Below are 12,409 nucleotides of genomic sequence, written 5' to 3'. Positions count from 1 at the left end.
ATGGATGGGTAGCAGATTTAACATTTTATGTGGATCTATCGGTGCATTTGTCTGCCCTAAATGTCGAACTACAGGGGAAAATAACCTAAATTACCAAATTTATGGATATATCAATTCCTTCGCCAAGAAATTAAGTTTATGGAAAGCGCAGATCTTAATAATAAAATGGTATGGTGTGTGTCTGTCTGTCTGTCTGTCTGTGTGTCTGTCTGTGTGTCTGTCTGTCTGTCTGTCTGTGTGTGCACACCAACTTCAAATTGGCAATACGATGTCCTCGACTTACATGATGAGGTCCTTAAAACCTTCCCCCCAAAAAAAATTAAAAAAAATTTTTCTGCGTTTTGGTCAAAATGAACAACTACGATGTCCTCGACTTACATGATGAGGTCCTTAAAACCTTCCCCCCCAAAAAAAATTAAAAAAAAATTTTCTGCATTTTGGTTAAAATGAACAACTACGATGTCCTCGACTTACATGATGAGGTCCTTAAAACCTTCCCCCCCAAAAAAATTAAAAAAAAATTTTCTGCATTTTGGTTAAAATGAATAACTACGATGTCCTCGACTTACATGATGAGGTCCTTAAAACCTTCCCCCCAAAAAAATTAAAAAAAAATTTTCTGCATTTTGGTTAAAATGAACAACTACGATGTCCTCGACTTACATGATGAGGTCCTTAAAACCTCCCCCAAAAAATCAAAAAATTATTTTCTGCATTTTGATTAAAATGAACAACGCGAATGTCCTCGACATTCATGATGAAGTCCTTAAAACCTTCCCCCCAAAAAAAATTAAAAAAAAATTTTCTGCATTTTGGTTAAAATGAACAACTACGATGTCCTCGACTTACATGATGAAGTCCTTAAAACCTTCCCCCCAAAAAAATTAAAAAAAAATTTTCTGCATTTTGGTTAAAATGAACAACTACGATGTCCTCGACTTACATGATGAAGTCCTTAAAACCTTCCCCCCAAAAAAATTAAAAAAAAATTTTCTGCATTTTGGTTAAAATGAACAACTACAATGTCCTCGACTTACATGATGAAGTCCTTAAAACCTTCCCCCCAAAAAAAATTAAAAAAAAATTTTCTGCATTTTGGTTAAAATGAACAACTACGATGTCCTCGACTTACATGATGAGGTCCTTAAAACCTTCCCCCCAAAAAAATTAAAAAAAAATTTTCTGCATTTTGGTTAAAATGAACAACTACGATGTCATCGACTTACATGATGAGGTCCTTAAAACCTTCCCCCCAAAAAAATTAAAAAAAATTTTCTGCATTTTGGTTAAAATGAACAACTACGATGTCCTCGACTTACATGATGAGGTCCTTAAAACCTTCCCCCCAAAAAAATTAAAAAAAATTTTCTGCATTTTGGTTAAAATGAACAACTACGATGTCCTCGACTTACATGATGAGGTCCTTAAAACCTTCCCCCCAAAAAAATTAAAAAAAATTTTCTGCATTTTGGTTAAAATGAACAACTACGATGTCCTCGACTTACATGATGAGGTCCTTAAAACCTTCCCCCCAAAAAAATTAAAAAAAAATTTTCTGCATTTTGGTTAAAATGAACAACTACAATGTCATCGACTTACATGATGAAGTCCTTAAAACCTTCCCCCCAAAAAAAATTTAAAAACAAAATTTCTGCATTTTGGTTAAAATGAACAACTACGATGTCCTCGACTTACATGATGAGGTCCATTAAAACCTTCGAGGCAAAAATCTCACGTATTAAGAATATCCTTGATGAAAACGACAGCGAGAATATTAACAATGATGAACTCCCAATTATTCGTAATAAAGAAATTCAATTCATCCTATGATTTTCTCTTTAAAATTAAATGCATATATCATTATCGACCATGAATCAAATTTAAAGCTATTATCATATTTGACTTTGACAGAATGTGCAATCACAGATTGCACGACTTTGAATAGAGTGTGCAATTAACAGATTTTGAAAAACCACTTTGATAGTTGAAACCACATTAGCACAATCATTAACACAATTTACCACAAATTGACGCACGACCTTGAATAGAGTGTGCAATTAACAGATTTTGAAAAACACTTTGATAGTTGAAACCACATTAGCACAATCATTAACACAATTTACCACCAATTGACAGCGCAATCAGAAGAATTTGCGTAAAATATTAACTATTTAGTTAAGTTTTTCGTAAAGATAGAATTTATTTTCGGTATGCCTCTTTTCCTAAACTTTTTTATTATTCAAAAATAATTTTTTCAATAGATAACCGAAGGAGGGAAGACGACCTTAAGAAAAGAAGTTTTTCGTAAAGATAGAATTTATTTTCTGTATGCCTCTTTTTTCCTAATATTTTGTATTATTCAAAAATAATTTTTTAAATAGATAACCGAAGGAGGAAAAACGAAGCTAAAGAAAAAACGGTCAGCTTAAGGTAATTAATTAAATCTTTTCTGTGTGTCGCTTTTTTGGCTGCTGCTACTCCGCCTGCCCCATTTCCGCCAGTGGTTTGTCTAATCAAGGTCACTAAGCTAAATCTCCGGACTATAAAGGCTCTTAAGCATTATCTTACTTGGCTGTTAAAAAAATTAGACAGGTTGTTGCCGTGGCGGCAGAGATTTTTTTTGTTTATACTATTTTACAAATTTTTAAAGTTTTTTTATTTTTTTGTTTTTAAATTATTTATTTTTATTTGTCATATATGCGAAGGAAGGACGGACGACAAACATCGTTTATCAACAGGCGATAGTATAGGGTTACATTAAACCAGGTAGTTTTATACATCTACATAAACTTATAGTTGTTTGATGAAACAGGCCCTCCGCAGGAGCTAGGTCGCGGTGAGCGAAGCGAGCTGCCGAGCTAGTATCAAATAATGATAACACACATTTTCCTTATTTGTCAGAAAATTCCGAGAGTGCCTCAACTGATAAATATTTAAAAATAATTGAAGATATAAATTCGCAATTTGATGCAAAATTTTAAGTTTTTAGTATTTAATTTAAGCGGGCAGAGCTTTAAAGAAGGTGCAAATTCAATGAGATTATTTGCATTTCCATTAATTATGAAAAGTAAGGAGGTTTCCGGCATTTACCAACTGAAATTGATTGATTTTCAAAATGATGTTGAACTAAAAAGTTTGTTCAGCAACATTTCAATAATTGACTTTTATTCGAGAATTCCAGAGAACCGATTTCCGAATCTAGTCTATAATGCAAAGAAAAATTTAGCGATGTTTGGATCGAATCGATATTTAGTAAACTTAAAACAAAGTTTTGCAGCAGATTGACTGATAGTCATCTAAGTGATTTGCTACGTACTTCAACTAGTAAAATTAAACCTAATTTTGATTATTTAGCCTGAGTAAAGAAGCTTGAAAATCACCGTTATAATCACTGACAAAACTTAAAAAAAGCCGAGCTGAAGTGACACAAAAAGACATTTTGGGGAATGAAAATAACAAAAATAAGACATATCTAACAAACAAGAAAACGAAATTATCGATAGGACTTTTGGTATCGGGCACGAGCTCCAGGCCCTCCAAACTTTTTAGCCTCCCTCTTCCTGGGATCGGAATGTAGGAGTGATTGATCATAACTCAAAAGACAATTCTCCAATTCATTCTTGCTAGCCTCGTCCTTATCTAAAAGGTAGAAAGTAACAGCTCCCACACTTCGCGTAAAAGGCAATAATTGACTTGGAAATTGCCTGGCGGATGGCTAAAAAGTCTCGTGAAAGTGCTGACCGTAAATCTGAGAGACGACTCCTCCCCCTGAGACACGCACTTGAATGTTCAAGTCTTCAAACGTTCCTTGACCGAGAGCAATGATTGGATCCCAGAGCTAGATTTTGATGGAATATTCAATACTTTGGGAAGAAGAGCTTTAGGCTCCCAGATTTTGAGTAGTTTGTTGTTTATGCGGATCATTCCCCGTCCTTTGCGACAAAGAGCAACCGCCTTTGCTGTTTTCTATTTGTTAGGGTATGCTCAGAACTTTGTAGCCATAGACTTGGACGTAGTCATTAGACTTCTCCCCACTAGAAACCTTCATGATCACACTGCTACACGTGTAAATGTATTATAAAGTAATTAATTTAATACTCAAAGTGTGTTTTTATTTAGTCAATATTTATCAAAACTAAGCAGTTGTCCAATTGGATTCAAATTAAATCTTCGTTTAATGCGATAGGTCGGGTGGCTCTGGGTCTTCCACGGAATTCCCTTTCAAGTCGAACAAACTAGCTTTCTATCGCGATGTTTGACGGAGTGCGACTACCTAAGTCTTAGTATTCGACCAAAAAGTCGCCATCTGGAATTCAGGATTTCCACGGAGATCGGACGTACTGCAGGAGCACTAAGTTCGTCTGGGTGACGGAATGCCGTGTTACATATGAATAGGTCTAAACAAGTACAGAATTGAATCAAGGCTGCTCCAGGTGTATTTCTCCGGTTTCTCCAAGGTGCCGAATGAGAACGGGCTAGCAGATACCAAACGTGAAAAAGACATTTGTGAAATATCTCCGTCTCAACCAAAAAAGGAGATTATCTGATTACATCAAAAAATATAAAAATCCAATTAACTAGTCTGATGTAATGTTAACTTATAAGACTCGAACAATAAATTAATAAAGATTTAATTAATAATTTAATCTGGTGGGTGACCTACAATGTCGGACAGGTGAATTACAAAGTAGCACGCAGATTGTCGACGATAATAAAAACCAACAACCTCAACCAAAATCCCCTCGACGGATTTGACCTCGTGGCTCAAATAGGGAAAGGGTTGTTTACCAAATAATGCAAGCAGAGCAGATCATTTGGAGTGGTGTACAAAGCGAAGGTCAAGCAAACAGGGGACATGGTGGCTATAAAGAGCATCACCGTCGAGTCTGACCTGGACAACATAATAAAGGAGATATCCATACTACAACAGTGCGATAACCCCAATATTGTCAAATATTACGGAAGCTTCTTTTCTGGCAAAGATTTGTGGGTGACTTTTCATTTAAAGCCAATTCAGATTGCAATGGAATTTTGTTCGATGGGGTCAGTGTCCGACCTCATTAGGATCCACGAGAGACCGGTTTGTTTTTTATTTTATATCCAAAGTTTACGGAAATTGAAATATCTTCCGTTTTCCGTCAAGTAATAAATGGCCTCTGTTACCTTCACTCCAGCAAGCGAGTCCACCGTGATATAAAGGCAGGAAATATCCTCTTGACTGACGGAGGAGTCGCCAAATTGGCCGACTTTGGAGTTTCCGCGCAACTTTCAGTCCGTTTTGTTAGAAAATTGCAGGAGACAATCTCAAAACTAAAAACGGTGATCGGGACCCCGTTCTGGATGGCTCCCGAGGTGATTAAGGAAATAGGATACGGCCTCCCCGCCGATATTTGGAGTCTCGGTAAATTTGGGATGTTTTAGCCGCAAGGAATCACCGCAATAGAAATGGCGGAGGGAAGACCTCCATACTCGGATATCCACCCAATCCGTGCCATTTTTATGATCCCCAACCGGCCGCCCCCGACGCTCTCCCGGCCTGGTTTGTGGAGTCGCGGGTTCCTGGAATTTGTTGGTTTTTGTTTAAAAAAGAATCCAAACGACCGAGCCTCCGCGTACAGTTTGTCCAGGGTTGATTTCCGTAACAACGACACATTAAGCACGCCTTCCTACAATCGGGGTCGGCGGATGCACTGAGAGATGCAATTGCCATATTCGTGGCCAAGAAACCAAAAATGTTTTCTGCCCCGAGTTGTGATAAGGTGGAGTATTGCAGCTTATTTAGACTGCTGTGCCACGAAGTATTCAGGAAACGGAAACATTTCGTGAGTCAATCAAGTCGAATGTGCAGACAATGTTTGTGGGGGAGGACAGTGATGGTGCACCACTGTTTGTAGTTTAGATGGATCCATGGTTATTAATATCAGTGACGAGTCTCTGTCCAGTCACCAGGAGTCTCCAATGACCGGAGAAATACTCGACACTCAACTGGAGTTGGAGAGACTCGACACTTTGATGAATCAGGAGATCGAGGCTATTAATTTAAAATACCAAGAAAAGTTGACTCCCATTTTGGAGGCCGTTGAGGCTAAGGGGAGAGATAAGATAACTCTCCTTTAAGTGACTGGGATTGACTATATTTGGGATTTTAATAATAATTTGGATTTTTTGGGTGTATATTACTTTTTAGGTACATTTTTGATCGGCGAGTAGAACATACAACGCGAATCGACTTAAGTTTGTCAGAGGCAATGAGTTTGACAACGATTTGCTTGTTTCCTCTAGGATCTCGTTTTGGACAATCTCTGTCAAAGAGAGGATAATTCTCGATTTGAGTTGATACTGGTCAATTAATTATATTTATTTTAGTCAGCATACGTCACGAAATTCCCGAGGTCTCGGTAATATTATTACGTTTGTAAGACTTTTGGACATTTCGTGGTTTTTAGTGTCCCAAATATTGGGCTGTAAGTCTGTCCAATAAAAATATGATAAAATGCCCGTACAGACGATGACGGAGTAAAACAATTTTTAGAAGCATATCCAATTTATTTTTTCGAAATTAAATGATTCAGACATTATCAAACTACCTGGACTAGTCTAATGACTCTTTTTCGATAGTTCTTTCAGAAGCTCAAAGTTGTTCGCCGATGTCAGCCCTTGTATATTCAAGGTTAGGTCTGATGTAAAACGGATTGGAGCGTGGTTTTGCTTTGAAGGTCGATCCAGGATGAGGTGCGTAAAAGTGTTCTATCGGAGGACATTATTTCAAAATTAATATTAAAACAATCATTAATCGCTTAAAAATGTAAATATATTTTCCTATCCACGTAACATCTATTTGTATTAATTTTTTCAGAAAAACAGAACAGCCAGAAACTCCCATCACTTTTCCTATCTATAAACACTGCTCTAGAGAATGTAAACGACCCTACCCATGCTACAAGCAACCCCAGGCTTATTTTTCGCAATAAAGACTAGAAACTCTCTTTTTTGTAAATAAAGGAAATGAAATTAGTATTTCAGATCAATTAATTATTGTGATGAATAGTAATTTTATTTATAATCCAAAATAAAATCCATTTGCCGGCGGTTTAGATCGTCACCAATTAGCCAAATACGACATTATATTGAATATGGAAATTTTATCAAGCTGCAACCTCTGGTAGTTACAGGTTTTACATTTTTAGTTCTAATTCCCACAAATACATGCACAAGTAATCGGTGGTCATGTTTCCAGTTCGGTCTGGAATGACGACATCATTTAGGATTTGGCAGCACAATTGCAGAAAATTAAAAAAAACTGTTTAGAGAAATCAAAGGAAAATGTTTTTGTCTATTTATATTGTTAGCATTCCAGGCTGAATTGTCATTACCCTATTTGTAAAAAGAAATAGTGATAAAATCCACTGAAAATAATGCAAAAAAATACACGAGATGGAAAATTCTCACATCAATCACTCAATGACACTTTGATTAATCAAAATTGCATTCAAATTAGCCATCTGGGCACAATTTCTCTGGGCAGTAAAAATTGTAACAAAAATTATGAAAACCCGACCGTCGTCAGGAATGCACACTCAACTTTAGACGATTGGATTGATTCCACTAACCACTGTCAGAATATGCTCGGAGGACGTGGGGGGTGCCAGCTTTGCAGAGAATGACAAAGTGCAAGTCAAAAGTAAAAAAAGACATTTATAAAAACTGATGCTAGTAAAACTCGTCAAAGTCAAACCCGTTTGACATTGTAGATGTGAGGAACTTTTCTACAAATGTACAGCGACCAGATTCGAAACCATTATGAAAACCCGATTAAATTAAGATTTTGTTAATCTTTTTCATATTTGTAAAAAATTAATTATTTTTTAGATTAAATGAAACAAAATAAATACTCCACATGTTTACACGTGTACTTATTCCGTTGTGTTTTTGTGGTGTGTCAGTAGTTATTTAATTTGTTATTATTTTTTGGTATTATCGTGAATTATTTTTATTATTTCCATTTATGTATCACTACTCATTATTCTTATGTTTATTAGTTCTTCAAATTTTTTCTTATTTTAAAACAATTGATATGAAGACATTTTTAAATTTTGATAGACATAATCAACAGTGATGGTACTGATATTATTTTTCTAATAATCGTTTTAAATATTAATTCCTCACATATTTATTAATTTACTATTTTGTGGTGCTCTGTGTGTGTTCAACGATAGTGAATTGCAACAACCTTTAAATTTCATATATTTACTAATATGTACACGGGTATGGAAGTTTTTTATGTAATTTTTTACTAACTCCTCTGGAAGATTATTCCAGATGCTTATTATTTCGGCTTTTGTTTGGGATTAGATCAGTAGTTCCAACCCTCGTAATTTATACTTTATATAAGTCCAGATGTGCTCTATTGGATTCAAGTCAGGGTTTTGAGGAGGCCAATCAAGAGTTTTAATATTTTTTGCGTGTCCATTCGCGAACAATCCAAACATTTGGAAAATGATTTATTACTTTATTGAAAGATCGAAAATAATTATCACAATCTAAAGCTACTGATGATCGAGAAGACGTTGCCCCTCAGGATCGCAATGGATATTCTTTGGAACAACCATTGCTTCTCCCGAGGCTCTCTCCGTCTTCTCGAGATCAGATTCCCGATTTTAACGACGAGTTCAAACGATTTTTGGCTCATGACCCCGGAGGTTTCTACGGATATTGGGGAGAAGATGAAGTTGTCCAACAGGTTGGAATATTTCTGAACTTTATGTACCTCAGCCTTCTCAGCGGCTGAGCCTGGACTGATCGCGGAGTCAACTATATTGGTCTTTGAGAAGGTGTCTGTGCACGTGGAGTCCCACGCGAGGCATTTCCCATTACTCCACGGGAAAATGGTGACTCCATCTGGGCGTTTACCGTCTCCACGGTCAAGCCCAACGGGTTCCAGTTCTGTCGGGAATCCAGCTGCTTGTAACGCAGCCGAAATAGTCTCGTTGATAGCGGAGTGTCTGGGAGCACGAATTATAACGTTCTCCTGGATAATATCGAACATGTTGATGTACGTCACTCTGGTATAAGTTAAATTTGCACTCATCGGAAAAAGTTACTGTGTCGAGTTCCTCGTTTGACACACCCAAACATTTGAAAATGATAGAAGAAGAATATGGTTTATTTAATACAATTGCTCCAAAAGAAAAGTGGCCGAGGAATTAGAGCTTAGGGGGCTTGATAACGAGAGCCACGAAGGTCTCAACTTCGGTTTTGCCCCGGGAGACTGTCTTATCTCCCTCAGCAAATTCGAGTTTTTGCCAGGATCGGGTCTATCGTGTCAACACTCCGCTCATGCAGGTTCTCCATAACGTATTTGATATAATTGATGTTGATATTGTGATGCGATGATCGTGTTCAGTTTTATCCTTAATTTGTCTCAACGTAATTAAGTGATCGATATCATGATATTTAAAGATATCATGCTTTATGTCATTTGTTAATTTCAATAACCTTCCAAAACCTGTTCTTTCTGACAGAGATTCATTATTTTGTATTTTTGAATGTTTTTTTTGCACCGCCGATTTCGAAATCTTGTATTTTACGGCAATAAATCTTTGAGATAGTCCGTTCCTTAAATCTAAGGCAATTAATATTTTGTTCTAACAAGTGTTTAGGTATTTAAAATTATTTATTTAAAAAAAACAAAAGAATGAAGTGAATTATTTTTGTTCTTTCCTATTATTATATATTCTTTTTAGCACGATCTTCGTCTCTTATGCCCAATTACCATAGTCGGTACATAGAGGTCTTTGTCCACACGTATTCCTGATTCAGAAGAATTTTTTCGGTTGACACCAAATCACTGCTTGGAACCGATATTCCATCTCTTGTCTCCACCTGCAAAATAATTTAAAAAAACAATGATAAAAAATGTCAGCGTCCATTTGCCGGACCCGCCATTTGCCGGACCGCATTTCTCATTTTACAATTTTTCGCTAAAAAAACAACATATTTTTTTTTCTAAGTCCGAAGTTACTCAATTTATTCAGTTATTTTCAATATTACAAAAAATATTGAAAATAATTATGGTGAAATTAAAAAACAACAAAGACACACATCAAATGTTCTGACACGTTAGTTAACAAGATTTTATTTAGAATAATAAGTTAACCAACTATAAAAAAGTTGTTTTAAAATATGCTTATTTAATGGATTTATTATACATAAACTGTAGGTCTACTGAAAACCCTAAAAACACCAATCCTCAACCCTAAAAAGTCACCAATTCCAAACTCTAACCTAACCCCAACCCTAACCTAACCATAAACAGACACCAAACCCGAAACCCTAGACAGACACCAAACCCTAACCCTAAACTGAAACCCGGAGATTAACATTCTAACATTTAAAAACGAGCTTTTAAAGTTTTTTTTAAATCAAGGTTTTATTTTTTTTAAATCAAGTTTTTAGTTTTTTTAATCTTGAAAAATGCACATTTTCTATAATATTTCCATCTTCTCCATGTATTGTAAAATTCTCACCCAGTCCATAAATAACGAAGTACTTAGTTACATTTAATTGGTCATATAGAGGACATCTTCTATTTTGCTCGTTTGCATCTTGGTCATGACGAAGCAAAACACAATCGCCAATTTTGATTTCGTCTTCATCAAATTTCCACCGTCTTCGTTTTGATATATAGTCTCCACAAATCTGGAGATTCTTATAAGCTTCTTCCCGAGCTTTAGTAAGATTTTCTTCATTACAATCATTAATTTCAGGATTTTGCGGATAGTGTGCACCCATAAAAATATAAAATGGGATTTGTTTCGTACTTTGATGTACAGTGATATTGTATTGAAATACAATTTTTTTAGTTATATTAACATATCTCCCAAATTCGCCATTTGAGGCCGAGGTTGAAGATATCCAACGTTTAATACTTTGATTAAATCTATTTACATTTTTTGTAGAATAAAATATACCTTTCAACCTGGCCTTGTATCCATGGACATCGAGCTCTCCCGAAAACATGTCTGATATTTAGTTCTTTGCACAAAATCTCCATTTTAGAATTTTTAAATTCTTTCCCATTGTCAGTATGAAGAATAACAGGAGGACCACAAGTATAAAAAATTCTCTCGAACAATGAGGAAATTTCTTCTGCAGATTTATTCTTCGCTAGCTCGAACATTCCGTACTTTGAAAAACTGTCGATTAGTACCAAAACCTTAGGATAACATCATTTAATTAATACCCATGAGTATTCTTCGTTTATGTGAGAATACCTCCGCAAGTCAATAAGATCTGCTAGATATCTATCACGAGGTCTTTGTTCGATAATTGGCGTAATTAGAGGTTTAGTAGCCATGCATCTTTTGGCTTGACAAAAAACACATTTCTTTATAACTTCTTGAATTTCTTTTCTCGTTAAGTTGTAAATTTTTTTCTTTAAAAGACTGTACAATCTGTCTCTTCCAAAATGGCCATAATTGTGTTCAGCCTATTTTTTGATGAGCAACACAAGTTACCTCAATTGTTAAAATTTTTAATTCTGCTTGATCAGAAGTAAAAAATCGCATCCTAAATCCACTTTTCAAGTAAAATTGTTTTTCATCATCAAATTCAAACGATTCAGACAATTTTTTAAGTCTATACTTTTGTCTTTTTGGAATTTCAGGACAATAATAATCATTCATTTTAAAATTTTTAATTATTTGCATTTCGCTCGCAGACAGTCTCAAGTAACTCATTTTTTTCGCGTGCGATTGATTATATTTTAGCAAAATAAAAATATTATATTTTAAAAAAATATATAATAATTTGTCATCATTAAGTCATTATTATTTGAAATGATATGTTTTTTTGTTTTAAAGTGATGTACGGTCCGGCAAATGGCGGGTCCGGCAAATGGACGGTGACAAAAAATTTAATATTTTAAGGAAATTCAATGGATGGTTTGTCCATATGACTTTTAAAGAACTTTGAGATAACTCCATCCAATTTCAAGACAATTGAACTAATGGCTTCAGAAAAAAATAGATTTTGATGAACAATCTACAGATAAAAATTTAATTAATGAATTTTTTTGTTAATTATATTTATTTATTTTTCAATAAAAAAACAAATTAAGTTAGGAATGTACAGAGGGGGAATTCTGAGGGGGCTAAAACTCGCACCCTCCTGCGGAAAGTACCGCATGCGTGTTCCCACGGAGAATGGCGATGGATATCCGCTGCAATAGCCACGAAACCTCGCGTGGCTCTTTCGTCCTGTGGGCCAATTTTTCCCCGATGTCACTGATGAAGGCCGAGGTTAGAGGCCCTGATGAATTGATAATTAAAACAGAAATTATGATCCTCTCATTAAATTTCTCTCTCCTTTTCGGCTTTCCTTTTAAATAAATAAATTCATTCACAATAAT

The sequence above is a fragment of the Octopus sinensis genome, unplaced genomic scaffold (genome assembly GCF_006345805.1).
Source record: "Octopus sinensis unplaced genomic scaffold, ASM634580v1 Contig10057, whole genome shotgun sequence".
Taxonomy (NCBI): Eukaryota; Metazoa; Mollusca; class Cephalopoda; order Octopoda; family Octopodidae; genus Octopus; species Octopus sinensis.
Note: the sequence above shows the minus strand (reverse complement) of the source record.